The 9,261-nt window shown below is 37.0% G+C and overlaps 1 pseudogene across 1 annotated transcript; it reads left to right on the top strand.

The window, feature by feature from the left end:
- The first annotated feature begins 258 nt into the window (after positions 1–258).
- On the top strand, positions 259–1,178 carry LOC308346825 (olfactory receptor 4K13-like; annotated as a pseudogene). Its single transcript has one exon. The product of its transcript is annotated as an olfactory receptor 4K13-like (transcript).
- Positions 1,179–9,261: the final 8,083 nt, after the last annotated feature.

Raw genomic sequence — 9,261 nt, 5'->3', positions numbered from 1 at the left:
TGATGATTTCATGTGTTATTTTTATTTTTGTCTTTCAGAAATGTATATTTTGAATTCCCCTTGCTTTTTGGTACACTCTCTTGGCCATTTCAGAAATCATTAACAAAATCACCCCCTAAAAGTGGGAGGTGTTTTAAGTTCAGGTACCTAGTCTAAGTATCAAAATTAGATACCAACATGAACCATCCTTTCTGTAACCACAACTTTTCTACCCACGATTCTCACTCATTTTGCTTATGATGGGATAAAGCTGACAATATGGAAAGGGCAAACCATTCAGTGGTGTCCGAGTTCATTTTGCAGGGACTTTTCAAATCTCAGAATCTTCGGATTCTGTTCTTCCTAGGATTCTCTGTGGTCTTGTGCAGGGTTTTTGTTAGGAAACCTCCTCATCTTGGTCACAATGACCTTTGACTCATGCCTTCACACACCAGTGTATTTTCTGCTTATGAAACTCTCCTGTATTGATATGAGCCTGCCTTTTTTTGCTACCCCTAAGATGACTGTGGATTTCCTCTGAAAACGAAAGACCATCTCTTGGTGGGGATGTTACTCTCAGATGTTCTTCATGTACCTCCTTGAGGGGGGGTGGTGAGATGATGTTGCTTGTAGCCATGGCAATAGACAGGTACATTGCCATATGCAAACCCCTCCATTACCTGACCATCATGAGCCCACAAGTGCTCGTTCAGCTGCTGTTATCCTCCTATACAGTTGGATTTGTGCATTCAGCTAGTCAGATGGCTTTCATGTTGAATTTGCCCTTCTGTGGTCCCAATGTGGTGGACAGCTTTTTCTGTGACCTTCTCCTTGTTATCAAACTTGCCTGCAAGGACCCCTACCTGCTACAACTGCTGGTTGTTGCTGACCGTGGCCTCCTGCCCCTGGTCTGCTTTCTCCTCTTGCTTGTCTCCTATGGGATCATCATATACTCAGTCAGGCACCGTGCTGCCGGTGGCTTGGCCAAGGCCTTCTCCACTCTGTCAGCACACATCACAGTTGTGACTCTCTTCTTTGCCCCATGTGTCTTTATCTATGTATGGCCCTTTCTCTCTGTGTTTTATACAATTTTCACACCTCTCTTAAATCCTATTATCTATACATTAAGGAATCAAGAAGTAAAAGCAGCCATGAAGAAGTTAAGGACTCGACATATAAATGCGAAAAACACTTTGTAGATGATGTTTCTGAAGAAATAATTTCTTGTGTGGACATTTTAAGGAATGAACTTTGAAGCTATTTCATGTTCTGTAAAAGGAACCAGTAGGTGTAACTTTTAAAGAGCAAACCCCTTTTCTTGTCAGTAATTAAACACATGACATGTAGAGTCTGGAAGACATGCATTTAAATCCTCTCTTCACTGCTTCTTCTCATGCAAATTTGAAAAAAATTAAATTCTCTTTATTTAGTTTATCTACAAAATTTCTTTATATGTTTCTTTTATTATTTTGGCATGTTTTTAATCTTTATAATCATTATTACTACTACTATTATGCTTGTAGTTATTACTGCTGCTATGATAGTTGTAGCTATTACTGGTAATCTATATGTAGAAAATGCATACAAATGATGCCTCACGTAGCCATTTAGCAGAGTGCCTGGTTAATTACTATTTGGTGTTAGAAAAGTACATTTTGTAGATAATCCCTAGTCAATGTGTATTAACTTTTAGTTACTCTTTTGCTCCAGATACAGTGCTTCAAACCTTGTTTCACATATTTTGTGAGCCCACAGTGTGCCAGGAGGTACATCCAGGGTTTCAGAAAGCTTACAGTCCTTGGATGGAAAGAGTGAATTAAATTTGTAAACAGTACTATATTACATGTTGAAAGTCCAACACAACTTTATCAGTAATAACACTAATAATGGTCCCTGCCTTGTTTCTGAATCCATGGGTAATTTGATTCAGAGTCCATGGGGGGAAGGGAGGGGTAAGAGGTGATTGATACTCCTGAAAAGTCTACAATCAATTCTTAATAACAGTATCAAGCTTTTATTTTCATTTTCAAAATACAGTTTACGAATATAAAATAATCACTCTCTTTATTATTTATTTATTATTTTTTTGAGGGAGAGTGAACTCATGCATGCATGAATGGGGAGGGACAAAGAGAAGGGAGAGAGAGAATTTTTAAGCAGGCTCCCCATCCAGTACAAGCCTGATGAAGGCTTGAGCTCACAATCCTGAGATCATGACCTGAACTGAAATCAAGAGTCGGACATTTAACTAACTGAGCCACACTGGTGCTCCAAGAATCATTCTTTAGTGTAGAATTCTGTGAGTCTTGAAAAATGCATACTCATGTAACTATTACATTGAGAATATAGGAGAATTTCGTCAACCCTCAAATTCCCCTGTGCTCCTTTGTGGTCCACCTCTCTCCTATCCTCTGGCTCTGAAAAAAATAATCTGTTTTTTATACCTAATTTGCCTTTTCTAGACTGTCATATAATTAGAATCATATACTAAGTAACCTTTTCAAAAAGCTTTTTTTAAAATTCCAGTTAGTTAACATGTAGTGTAATATTAGTTTCAGGTGTGTAACAGTGATTCAGCACCTTCATATAACACCCAATACTCATCACAACAAGTGCCCTCCATAATCCCTATGACTATTTAACCCAACCCCCACCTGGTAACCATCAATTTGTTCTCTACAGATAAGAATCTGTTCCTTGGTTTGCTTCTCTTTTTCTTTTTTCCCCTTTGCTCATTTGTTTTTTTTTCTTAAATTCCACATATTCTTTCTCCGCCTGACTTTGGCTTAGCATAATATTTTGTATCTCCATCCATGCCATTGCAAATGGTGACATTTCATTCTTTTTTATGCCTAAGTAATATTCCTAGATAGATAGATAGATAGATCTCTTTCTTCCTATCCATTCATCAGTCAATGGACACTTGGGCTGTTTACATAATTTGGCTATTGTAGATAATGGTGATATAAATAGTGTATTAAGTATTTTTGTATTTTTTGGATAAATAACTGGTGGTGCACTTGCTGGATTATAAGGTAGTTCTATTTTTAATTCTTTGAGGAGCCTCCACACTGTTCTCCAGAGTGGCTATTCCAGTTTGCATTCCTACTAACAGTGCAAGAGGATCTCCCTTTCTCTACATCCTCGCCTGCACATATTATGTCTTGTGTTAATTTTAGCCCTTCCAGCAGGTGTGAGGTGGTATCTCTGTAGCTTCGATTTGCATTCCCCTGATGATGAGTGATATTGAGCATCTTTTCATGTGTCTGTTGCCACCTGGATGTCTTTTTGGAAAAAATGTCTCCTGACTTTTTGTAATTGGATTATTTGGAGATTTTTGTTGTTGGATTGTATAAATTCTTTATATATTTTGGATACCCTTTAACAGTTATGTCATTTGCAAATATCCTCTCCCATTCCACAGGTTGCCCTTTAGCTTGTTTATTGTTTTCTTTGCTGTGCGAGTAAGGAGCCTTTGAGCATGGCTTCTTCCACTCAGCATAATGTTTCAGCTATGATAATCTTATGTTCTACTATTATCTTTCAACATCATATTTGATATTTTAGATCATGACATGTCAAGGACCTAATACCTTTTGAATGCTAAAGAACAAAATAGATATATGTCACAAAAGATCTGACACATCTGTATACCAGTAAGGAGAATTATTGATTTTAATTTTTCTACAATATGGTGAATATTTTACACATTTTTATAAAAATTACACATATTGGGGATGATAACAACTACCAATCACACTTGGCTTATTTGACATGGAAAAATTTGTTAATTTCACTGGAGCTATTATGAACATTTCCAATGGGTAGAGGTAAATCTTTTAAAACTGTAGAAGAAATCTAAGAAAAATAATCTAAAGTCAGGTGTTAAAACTAAGCAAAAACTGGAAGTTTACAAGAAGTTTGCTTGCCACCTAGTGGCTGTAACCTGTATTTCTCTTTCATGTTTTAACAGAAAGCAAGAATTAGGAAGGATTTATAAGAATAGTCTGGAGTCTTTGCAGTCCCCCAAAGGCAACAAATATGCAGCCTATACCTTCCAAAGAGGCAGTCAAGCTGATTACCATCTCACCATTACCCAAAATAGCCATTTTCACAGACAAATTTTAATGTTATTTTAAGGGCTTTCCATCTGCTAATACCCATCGTCTAAGTCCAGAATTCCAGGGGACATCACAACTCATTAGGTCACCATTAAGAGTTAGAGTGTTCTGAAAAAGGCAAAGCAGACTAGTACCTAGAAATTATCCATATGTCAAAATCATTGCTCATGATTTTCAAATCTATTGCCTGCCATAAATTTACAAAACTAAGTCTTTAACTTCCCTAAAAGTATGGATGATCCTTCCAAATTTCAAGAGGAACTAAATATATATATATATATATATGTATATGTATATATATACTTCTCATCATTTTAATTTGCAAGGCTGAACCTTTTGCTCAGAATTGTTCTGCCAAATGATTTTACTTTGAGCATAATTGGTCAGATAGGTTGGTGTGTCTAAAGGAAAGTAGGACTTATTTGAGGCTACTAAAGAGAGTGGCCAAAAGCAGTTCTTCCACCTGTATCTAAAGGACAGTATTTGAAAAATTAATTAAGTAAATGATTAGGCTATCTAGGAAGTCTTTGAATTTCTCAGTCTTAGAGGTACTGTTTTCATCCCCCATTTTCTGTATGAGGAAACAGACGCAGAAGGCTTTGATAACTTACCTAACTTTCCACAGCTAGGAGGGAAAGGAACAGATTCCAACTAGTCCGTTTTTAGGAGTTATGCATGTTTTTATAATTCTGTGCTACCTCTAATAGTATTAACCAAATTCTGGAAACCCATTGTAAATTACCTCTTTTCCAAATCCAGAAATTGTTTAAAGTATAACAGAGGGCTGGGAAGCTGACTCCACAGACAAAAAATGCAAAGGCTAATTTATTGCTCTCATATACTTGAGTCAAAGAAAAGTGATACAGAAACTTTAAACTCTAAGAGTCACTAAAAGGAATTGAGTTTTAAAAATGATTACATATAATAAAGAGGATGAAATTTATAAATATGGTTGATTGAAAAAAGGTAAACACAAAATAGTAAATGGTTAATATTTCCGCCCATAGAAAGTCTAAACAGAGGCATAGTCTTTACCAAACTCAGACTTGTCCACGTACCCGATGTTCAGTAAGCCAAATTCTGAGACACTGGTTTTGAAGTAAAGAAAGCTTTATTATGAGAAGGCAGCTGAAGGAGAAGGCAGGGAATCATTCTTAAAGCTGCCTTGCTCTGTTGGTCCTAGGCACAGCTTATATACATGAGAGGAAGATAATGGGTTTCTTGAAAATCTGGTGGGGTATCCTTGAAACAGTCTGGAGTTAAGCATTCTTCTGGACTGTGTGGCATTATTGGAACCTGGTATGATCAGATATGTCAAGACAAATGTTCTGGCCAGCCGCCATAAGTTTCTACAATCAGTGGGTAAACAAGGAGTAGTGGTTAAAAAAAAAAAAGGCAAAGCTAATGATTTTGCATGATGTTAAGAGGTGCATAAACCACAATTAAGTAGGGAACAAAACAGAAGTGGAGCCAACTTAATAATACACTAATAGAACCATAGTTCTGCTTATACTTTCAAAATAGGTCCAGGAACCAAGCACCTGCCTCAATCCCCATTCTTATTTTATATTTCCTCAATCATGGGCAATAGAGATAATGACTGTTCTAGCTGCTTCCTGCTAATAAGGGGTGAAGAGCAATAGCCCGGAGAGTGGAAGGGGGGAACCTGCCCTCAAAAATATTCTGGACTGTCTGGGCACAGGGCTTGGACCTTGCTTTTGAATGTTACTGTTTCCTGAGGTGGCAGCAGCTAGCAGAGTAGCATGCTATCTATTTTATTTGGTTGTTTGTTTCTTTGTTTTCGGGACTTGATCCCATTTATTAGAAACCTTAAAAGCGTTCCTTATCAATGCCCACATAGCCATCACTAAAGCTACCTCTACTTTCAGTAATTTCCTTTGGCTATCTGGGGCACATTGCTAATGCAAGTCACATTTATCACTTTTTAAAAATTAACATATAATGTATTAACAGCCCCAGGGGTACAGGTCTGTGAATCACCAGGTTTACACACTTCACAACACTCACCATAGAGCATACCTTCCCCAATGTCCATAACCCAACCACCCTCTCCCAACCAACCACCCTCTCCCTAAATAACTATAATTGCCATAAAAGAAAGAATACCAACTGTGAGTTTCTGATTTCTGGAGGGTTCAGGTAGGGAGAAAAACTGAATTTGTTCACAAAGCCATATTTTATCAAATCTCTGGAAGTCCTAGATCTCAGGAGAAAAAGTTTTCTTAAATTTGGAAGAGGAAACAGTAGAGAAAGTAATGTTTCAGACAAGATTCATAAAAACTAAAACTCCAAAAGACATGTCCATTTTCATTAAACCAACAAATTCAAGCTTTAATTTAACAGAGATTATCTCAGATTATATGAACCAGAGAAACATTTGAATTAGTTTCTATCTTTGTGTGTTAGGATGCCCCATTCTTGTAACTGTTTGTCTTGAACTAAATAGGGCTCTTTTAGGAAAAGTGAATTGTGGGAAATTGGAGGGGGAGATGAAGCATGAGAGACTTTGGACTCTGAGAAACAATAAACTGAGGGTTTTGGAGGGAAGGGAAGTTGGGGGATGGGTGACCCTGGTGGTGGGTATTAAGGAGGGCATGTATTGCATGGAGCACTGGGTGTGGTGCATAAACAATGAATCTTGGAACACTGAAATAAATAAATAAATAAATAAATAAATAAATAAATAAAGGGTTCTTTTATCATCAACATTAGTAACACCATCCAGAGGTAGATATGGCCATATTATGGACACAAACAAAAGACATTTTGTGTAAAGATTTGTATTTTGTATAAAGATTTTGTGTAAAGACATATTTATCCTTAACAAATAACCTTATGGATATTGTGAGCTAGATTTTTTCTTTCTTCTTTTTTTCTTTTTTTAAGTAGAAAAGTTGAATATATGACCCTAAGATCAAGACCTGACCTGAGATCAAGAGTCTGATGTTTAACTGACTGAGCCACCCAGGCACCATGTGGGCTAGCTTTTGAGTAAGGGTGTATTCTATCTATTTGTAATTTTAAATGGCCTCTGTTCTCCTCTGTTTTCTTTCCTCAGTCTTAGGAATAGGGAATGATTTTGATACATTGTTCCCAGAGAGTTTGAAGGACATTTAATTGTTTCTGGAGCAGTATTGCTACTTTTGCAAAAACAACAACAAAAAACAAAAAAAAACAAACCACAAAACCAAACAAAAAACAAACAAAAAACCCAAAACAAACAAAAAAAAAACAAAAAACCTGCTCCACTTGTATTATGACCAAGGTACATTACAAGTGAGTATCATTCTTTTCTCTTTGTTCATAGAAGCGTAACTGAAAGAAGACCAGATTTGCCTGCTGCAACCCAAAGTGCTACATTGTAGATTGAATTGGTATTTCCTGTATATACCTAAAACAGAGAGACAAGACAGGACTAGCAATATGAGTTCCCTGGGAGAAAAAAAAAAAAAAAAAAAAGGCAAATGATCCATCAACAAAAGAAATTCAGGATGATATATGACTGTTTCTTCTTGCAAAATGTGACAGCTCTTCTTTAAAGTTCTTTTTAGAAAAGATTCCTACGAGAGGAAATGCAGTTGCTGATTGTGTGCCCACAAACTCACCCTTCAACAAAAGTAGTTCTCCCAGAGCTCATGGAAGGTGTCATTCCTTCACTTGGAACTTGGCCTTGAAAAGAGGTCAGAGCAGGTCTGGAGGGCAGCCACAGGAATTCCCTTGGATTCAATGGTGATCCAAGCACCTGTGGAAAATCCCCGTGAAGTTATGCCTGTGGCCAAGACTGGCCACAGGCCAGTCCTGGCTGGCTTACCAAATTTGTTAGGAAACTCAAATTTGTCCGTGCACCCAATTTACATTAAGCCAATGTCTGAGACTCTGGTTTTGAAGCAAAGACAGCTTTATTATCAGAAGTGCAGCCCAATGAGAAGGCAGGGATCATTCTTAAAGCCGACTCGCTCTATTGTGCCTAGGGACAGCTTATGTAAATGAGAGGAGGGTAATGGTTTTCTTGAAACCTTGAGGGGGATGGGGTAGTGTAGAGAGCAGTACTTGAAACAATCTAGATTTAAGTATTCTTCTGGACAAGGAGTCACTATTTAGGACCTGGTATGATCAGATATGTCAAGACAATTGTTATGGACTGGTACCCACTAAGTTTCTACAGTCAGTGAATAAATAGAAAATGGAGGTAAAAATGTAATTTTAAAATCACATTTAATTAATTAATTAATTAATTACATTTAATTAATTAATTAATGTAAGAATGTAATGCAAAGATAACAAAGCAATTAATAAAATGATAGCTCTGCTATGCCTTGAAAATAGCCCAGGAAACAAGTGTCTGGCCTCATTGTATGTAGAATAGTTTCCCCCCAAATTTATGTCTACTCGAAACTTCAGAATGTGATTTTACTTGGTGAGGGTATTTGCAGTGCTAATTATGGTAAGGATCTAAATGAGATTTGAATGGATGAGGGTGGTCCCTACATTCAGTGAGAGTGCCCTTAACAGTCAGAAAAGGATGTAGAGCTACACAGAGAAAAAGTCACATAAAGACATAGGTAGGTAGAGTTTAGAGTTATGCAGGAAAAACTGAGAAACATTTTAGGCTATCAGAAGCTGGAGGAGCCAGGGAAGGATTCTTTCCTAGAGCCTCATGAGGGAAGCATACCCTGCTGACACCTTGATTTCATACTTCTGTATACAGAATGTGAAATAATAAATTTTTGTAGTTTTAAGCTGTATCATTTGTTGTAATTTGTTATGGTAGCCCTAGGAAGCTAATACAACAGACAAAACTAACTTTTTATTATTATTATTATTAGAGAAACATATAATACATCATTATTTTCAGTATGTAGAGTTCAGTAATTCATCAGTTGCATATACCACCCAGTGCTCATCACAGCATGTACCCCCCCTTAATGCCCATCACCTAATTACCCCATCCTCCCACCCACCACCCCTCCAGCAATGCTCAATTTGTTTCCTGTATTTAAGACTCTCTCATAGTTTTTTCTCCCTCTCTGATGACTTCCCATTCAGTTTTCTCTCCTTTACCCTATGATCCTCTGCCCTATTTCTTATATTCCACATATGAATGAAACCATATAATAACTGTCTTTCTCTGATTGACTTA

This window comes from Martes martes, assembly GCF_963455335.1.
Source record: "Martes martes genome assembly, chromosome: 7".
In the NCBI taxonomy this organism is placed as follows: domain Eukaryota; kingdom Metazoa; phylum Chordata; class Mammalia; order Carnivora; family Mustelidae; genus Martes; species Martes martes.
The sequence above is the reverse complement of the archived record's forward strand: the minus strand, read 5'-3'. Positions and strand labels throughout refer to the sequence as shown.